This window comes from Macrosteles quadrilineatus, unplaced genomic scaffold, assembly GCF_028750875.1.
Source record: "Macrosteles quadrilineatus isolate MER2022 unplaced genomic scaffold, UCM_ALF_1.0 Scaffold_3__2_contigs__length_128488019, whole genome shotgun sequence".
Classification (NCBI taxonomy): domain Eukaryota; kingdom Metazoa; phylum Arthropoda; class Insecta; order Hemiptera; family Cicadellidae; genus Macrosteles; species Macrosteles quadrilineatus.
The window spans coordinates 74176731-74183966 of record NW_026542596.1 but is presented as its reverse complement, the minus strand read 5'-3'; the positions used below and the strand labels follow the sequence as shown (position 1 = coordinate 74183966).

At 33.2% G+C, this 7236-nt stretch overlaps 1 long non-coding RNA gene across 1 annotated transcript; it reads left to right on the top strand.

Annotated features, from left to right (window-relative positions):
• The first annotated feature begins 4051 nt into the window (after nucleotides 1-4051).
• LOC128990956 (uncharacterized) lies at nucleotides 4052-6565 on the top strand. The gene is made up of 3 exons (XR_008490575.1): nucleotides 4052-4261; nucleotides 5895-6004; nucleotides 6395-6565. It is a non-coding gene; the product is annotated as an uncharacterized LOC128990956 (long non-coding RNA).
• Nucleotides 6566-7236: the final 671 nt, after the last annotated feature.

Here is a 7236-nt window from a genome sequence, read left to right as displayed (position 1 = left end):
TTATGAGATTGCCTTATCTCTAGATTTATCGAATGAATTGCTCTTAAACTTGTTTATGGTTTGTGGTAAATCTATGACGTTGTGATACTTGACTTTGTCTGGCGACGTCAAAAGTGGCTGCTGGGGCGCAAACACGTGCGACCCTCGACGCAGCAAACCTGCATGATCAACATTTCAAATTCTATGAATCATTGAGTCGTTGGACTCATCGGCGTTGTGAGTTAGAGTATTTTGGGCAACACATTACCCTTGGGCAAAGAAATATTGAGTAAAATATGACGAGAAGGAAGTATGTTTAGCCATTATTTGTCATAAAACGCAATCCTGCGGTCATCAAAATGAATTAGAATATAATCAGTTTAAACTGTTTTTAACCTTCTTAAAATGTGTTTACCTTCTCCCCCTATACAACTTAAAAGAGTGGTGTTTGAAAGTGATGTTTTTGTGTGTGTGGGTCTGTACAGAGCTACAGGCTACATCACTGTGGTCCGATTTTAATGAAATTTGGTATGTAAAACGTGGCTGATTTGTAGTTTATAAATTTGAAATTTTAATGATGACTTTCCCTTAAAGCCCACAAAATCACGGAAAATAGAATTTTCTCAAAAACTGCTAGAATTATTTTAATTATAATTTAGTTTGCTTGGTCCTTTTGTCTCAAATCAAAATGGTACAGTGCTGTAATGTCTCAATTTGGTGAGGAGTTTTTCTTTGTTTTCTGGTGATTTATAGAATAACTGATTTTACCAAATTTCTCATATAGGGAATAAGCTATTGCCGTAGTACTCATGGTAAGACCTGGACCTGGGACCGATTTACTCTTTCGTTTTGAGGTCCCTGGAAGCCAAAAACACCATCCGCTCAAACTCATATATATATATGTATTTATATCGTATCTCGTTTTTGTATTTATATAAATGAAATAATGAAATGAAATAATGAGTTTATTCCTACAAAACAAATAAATACAAAATAATACATTCACTTGGAACTACGTTGCCACATTATCCAGTAATCGTGGCAAACGTAAAACAAAAAATTAAACAATTATATTTACAATTTAGTGAGTCCAGTCTCTTCACTTGAAAAATACAATTTGCCGCTCTATGTGGCGTCTTAAGTGTATAGCAATATATGTGTCCGTTAGCGCGATAACTCAAGCAAAATCATCAGATTTTGATGAAATTTTGTACAAACGTGTAAATCTACGTTTATTCGAACGAGTTCACGAACCGGCATGATCGGACTATAGGAACAGAGGTTTATGGAAAAACATAACATTTTGGAATTTCTTTCACAACCATTTTGCAGAGCTTAAAAAAAGAAATAATTTAGTATATTGAAGCATTGCCGTATGCCTAATGATTAGGGAGAAAATTCAAAAAAATATAAATTTAAAATTCCCATGTTATTCTTATGGAGAAAATTTGTAAACTGTTGTCTAGTTTGCTTGTTTATGAGCATATTTTGATCGAATTTGGAAAATACATTAATTTCATACTAAACTATTAACATTTTACAAAAAACCGTCTTACCCTCCCTGTTGCAGCAAACCTAGGTACTCGACAGATGCTAAATAGGAAATAAATGTGATATTTTTAAGGAGACATTTTAGTGTTAATCCAATCAGGCGAATGGGAATTCGCTTAGTCTGCAGGTTTGCTGCAGCGGGGGTATTTATCATAACCATTTTTGAACAATTATATATTACCGTGGAAGTACAAGTTTTTTTGGATTTTCTTGTCAAATCAAATCAAATGTTTACGGAGATAAGATATCATCAGTGAAGATGACTCATTTTTGTAAACACAATTATAGTTCAACAATGACTGTGAGTTATCACCACATTTATGAAATACTAGCTGTACCCGCGGGCTTTGCCCCGTTTAACTTCATAAGTATTCGCATGGCTCATTCACGTCCTGGTTGAAGTTCGTTCGCTACGCTCACTCACCTTTAGGTTGGAACTCGTTCGCTGCGCTCACTTGCCTTCAGGTTAGCTCGTTCGCTACGCTAACTCGCCTCCAGGTTGAAGTTCGTTCGCTACGCTCACTCACCTTTTGGTTGGAAATTAGCTGTTGTCATAAATTAAAAAAAAATAATAGTGCTGCACCCTGTTGGTAATCCTTGTAACTTTTATGCTATTGAACATCATAGAACAGAACCAACTTTTCATTTTTATTTCATTTTTATTAAACGGCAAACACCATTTTACAAGTGGGTTTAACAAGATTACATTATACATTGTGCATTATACAGACATACCAACTACAGAGCCATTTGAAAATGAGCGAAAAAAGTTTCCAGCTTAAACACAAAATCAATAAGACAATCGATAAAAAAAATCAACAATAAATAACAATAAAAATAAATAACAATATAAATAAATAACAATATAATACATAACAATATAAATAAATAACAATCCCGTTATATTACAAATTATTATATTACAAGATATTAATATTCGAGAAGATGATCAATCAACAATAGAAATAACACAAATAATTGAAAGGAATATATCATTAAAAACTATAAAAAAACAACAACAAGGAGAAACAACAATTGATGAACTTGTTTAATTGAAACAGCTGTTAAGATTCATTAATTCCTTTTAAATATGAAAAACCATAAGGTTAACATGGGGAACTACAGAGCCACTGGGGCGGAGCCCGAAAGGATTTTTGGGATAATAATACCCTAGTGAAAAAAATTTTCTGGTCCAGGTTCTGGCCAGTACTGTCACAGAACTGACCAGTTCTGCCACAGTACTGACAAGTACTGGCCAGGTTCTGGGCGATACTGGCCAGGTTCTGGATGATACTGGCCAGGTTCTGGGCAATACTGGCCAGGTACTGGACTGATACTGGCCAGGTTCTGGGTGATACTGGCCAGGTACTGGACTGATACTGGCCAGGTTCTGGGCGATACTGGCCAGGTACTGGACTGATACTGGCCAGGTTCTGGGCGATACTGGTCAGGTTCTGGAGGGTACTGGCCAGTTTCTGGCGAGTACTGGGCTGATATTGAAGTTTGTATCTTTATTTTAATGGGTCTGGTTTTACTTGATAGTTTTAGTGACTTTAGCCCAGTACGTCTTTGGCAATAAAACTATATTCTCTGATTCTGATACTGGCCAGGTTCTGGGCTGATATCTGGCAGTGTTCTTGGCTGATTATGGCCTCTGGTCCATGTGTTTGTTGTTATTTACAAGTTATTAACATTGGTAAATTGGAGATTACTGATAACGATTAATTTATTCATTTTGAAGGTATTTCCAGGACATAAAACATAATGTGTGGATCTGTACAGAGCTACAGACTGAAAGTGTTGTACGATTGTGATGAAATTCAGCAAGTAGGTAGGCTACCAAACCACGGGTTTTCAAAGTGTTTTTATTTTTTTTTGAAATTTTATTTTTTAATGGCGATTTTTCCATAAAATAATAGCAAAATCTTATTTTCCAAAAAAAATAGCTCAATTTTTTTTTATAAATAACTAGTAGGTATGTTATATAGCCCTTTAAATTCTGAACAAAACGTTACAACTCCTTTTACTGTAAAATTACGGCTTAAAAGTTACTGTAACTTGTATGTTATTTTTTCCATAATATATTATAGAGGAAAACTGTGTTTTTTTTATATATATTTATCAAAATTAGTATATTTGGGTCCTTATAATTCAAATTAAAATGGTGCAACCTCTCAGTGTTGTGAAAATTAGGGTTTATATTTATTGCAACTTTTGTGATTTTTTCCTGTAAAATATTAAAGTTACTACTACCACATTTAAATAGTCAATGCACATACCCATACAAAGGACAAGTATGTGTCATTGGATACAGTTTATTTTTAAATAATTATCTCTAAAAACCAAAATAAAAGATTGATTAAAATAACTAACTATTGTTTAGAAAAATTTAGCAAGATTTCAATTTAAAAAAAGAATTTTTGCGCCAGAATGAGGTAATGACAGGCTCTATGCGCGTGTTGGCTGTGGAGGGGACTGGTTTTTCTGTTCCAACTGTCCAACTGTCAAAAGATCGGCGTCGCCATCTTTGCTTGGCTGTTGTGCCTAACCTCTCGACTTTGCAAAAGTATAACTTAGTCCTTTACATTTAAAATTAAAATGTATTAGTGTATAATCGTATCAATATTATATTAGTAGCCTAAGATTTATGTTGTTAGGTAGTTTACCTTCATTTTTTAGTTTTCTTTCACCAAAGAATATCGTTATTGAAGAGGCTGTCTCCCAAACCAAGGTAAGGAATTCAAAACAACATTGGGCCTAGGCCTACTTTAGTTCATAAGTTTCATGTGAGTTACACATCAAAAATTAGGTTCAATACAAATTCTGCAACATCTAATCTTACTTTAAACTGATTAAAGTTAGGTTAAGTTATAAACCGGTACAATAAGTAGGTAAAGTTAACTTACTTATAGAAAACTAACCTAAAATGAGTTAGTCAGGCTTTGGCTTACAGTTATAAGTTTGTACACTACCTAACAAAGTTGCATTGGATTTAATCTTAGTGCATTTGTTAGTAGGCCTATAGCCTTGATGGGGCTTTCTTTGAAAGTTCGGTTTTTACTTGAACGGAGTCCTAACGTTTTACTGCATGTCCTAATGCGATATAACTTTTTAACCTTACTTAGGTGAATCATTGGCCACAGTTTCAAATCTGCAAATTTTAATAACCTAGGCTATATAGGAATATACCTAACTTAATTAAGTTACTACAATCATTTTCTTAAACCTATGCAGTCAGCCTTGGTCAAAGCCTAGATTAAAAGTTAGGTTACAAGTTAACTATCTTAAATAGTCTACCGTAACTCAATTGTTAGGCCCTACCTAAATAATTCTTATGCCATTAAAGGATAGTTGATTTCATAAAATAAATTCCTTAGGCATAAGTTGGGCTACTGCTAGGTAGGATGAAAATAAAATCCAGCCAAGCGCAGTAAATCAAACTTAGGCTAGGGAGCATTAGCTTACCAAAAATAACTTCCAACAAACCGAAAATGTACTCCTATCTAACGTATTTGTTTGACCAATTCCTATCTAGGCTAGAATAACTTAATTTGTTACCGTATTTATTGTCACGCTATGGACGAGGCCTATTACATATTTTATAGGATAAGTAAGTTATTGGTTACATTTTTCTCGACTGATAGGCCTATCTTACCAATAATTTATTCATTACGGTATGTTAAGTATAGGCCTAAGTTAATGTTAAGTTCTAGCTAACCAATTTGCGTCAAAATCCGTTACGTTTCTCCAGCGGTATGGATTTTTCTAGGCCTGTTTACTTCTTAACTGAAAGTACTTAGGCTAGAACAAATTTTATGTTGTTAATAAATTTATGTAGGCCCTACATAGCTTGGTTATTGTATTTATACTTTTGAAATTTGTGATAATTGAATGGGAATCGGAGGCAGACCCGCTGCGGCACATTTTATGTGCGTGGGTTATGCTTGTCGAAGCGCCTTATTGTACCATGCCGAGTTTTGTGTACTGTACCCTATTTAAGCATTGAGTAGATCTGGGAAAGCTTTATTATGGTTGATTTTTAGACCCTTTTACAGCATTGAGAAATATATTAAGCTGATTTTGATTCAATCAAATTTATTTATTCCCAACGTCAAATTGTCGTTACATGAGATTGCAAAAAGTTAAAGTTAAAAAAAATTTGCATGAAGTTCTTGTCAAAGGTTTAATTTCTTTTTGTCTGTCTTCCCCCATTTAAAGTTTTGAATCTAGAAACTTGCTGATAGAACCTTTTTTCAAGCTGAAACCTTTTTCAAAGTTTTGGTGGTTTTGAGATTAGATTTTGACACATTACTAGTGCTACATAGCCTACTTAATAATAGCAAACTTCTTGTTATTTCTTACAGAAGCTGTTTTTCAACCAGTTTCCAGAGGCCAAAGAAAAAGACATCATGACGGTGATAAAAGATTGGCTAAGACCGTCAAGAAATCAAATTGTTAGCAAGTAGGAAGCAAGGTAATTTGATACCAAATGATTGATTAATAGATGATGTCAGTGACCATCAAAGCAAAATGTAAAAACTTAGCCTAAATGTTTCATTTTGCCTTACAGAGTTGATGCCTTATTTATTTGCACATAGCCAATCCCTCTAAGATATCAAAACTAATATTGACAAACAAATTATAACCAACACTTTTTTTGTTTTGGAAACTGCAACATTTTCTCAACCAAAGCAAAATGATATGTTTAAGGAGTTAATGGCAAAAAAAGGCTCAGTAAATTGAAAGAAGCCAAGTGATTGTGCTTTAGAATAAGACATCTGTTTATGAGTGATCTCTTAAAAATTTACATCCAATACCAGTTGAATATATTCAATGTTAATAATATAATGTTACTTTTTTTCAGGAGAGAAACGACTGAGGAGGACGAAGACTGCATCCCATAAATGGCTCATGGACTCAATCTTTAGATAATCTTTATGTATTTAAAATTCATTATCATTTATAAGTGCAAAGATCTAATGTAATATTTTTAAATACATACATGTTGGAGTGTAATGCTGACTATTGATTAAGGCCTACACATTTGCTAGTGAGATAACTTTTCAAATATAGAAAAACATTAACAAAATTAAAGATTTCGTAATGGATGATCAATTTAACAGCAGTATTACCTTGCTGACTAAAATAGAAGAAAATTCACAAATAATAATTCTTTTACCAACAAAGGAGCTAGCAGACCTAATAATCCTATGTTAAATCGTGCATTGTCTTTTGAATTGTCACTAAGGTAGGCCTAAAATGTATAGGCCTATATAAAAATCCCTAAAATGCTGGCCTAAAGCCATCTTTACCAACAGTTTCAATAGAAATTTGTTAATTTAACAATCAATATTGTTATATTTTAAAAAGTTAGTTAACCTTAATTAAAAATTGTGTAACAATCCGTAAAGTTGTCTGATAATAGGTATGATTGAGATTCTTGTTAATATTAAGACTAATATATATTTGGTTATTTTAATTTCGTGTGACGGTTTGAATAGCACGGAAATAACAAATAAGTTTTTTTTTTTTTTTATTATAACAGTGTCTATTGTAATTGAGTACCTAATCTTACATAAAATGCAGAATTATGGGGTCCTCAACCATTTCAGTAAGAAGTAAACATGCTCATATCAATAACCATGGTTTAGGCCTATATAAAGTTAATGAGTCTTACCATTGACTTCAGTAAGTAGAAAAGAGTGG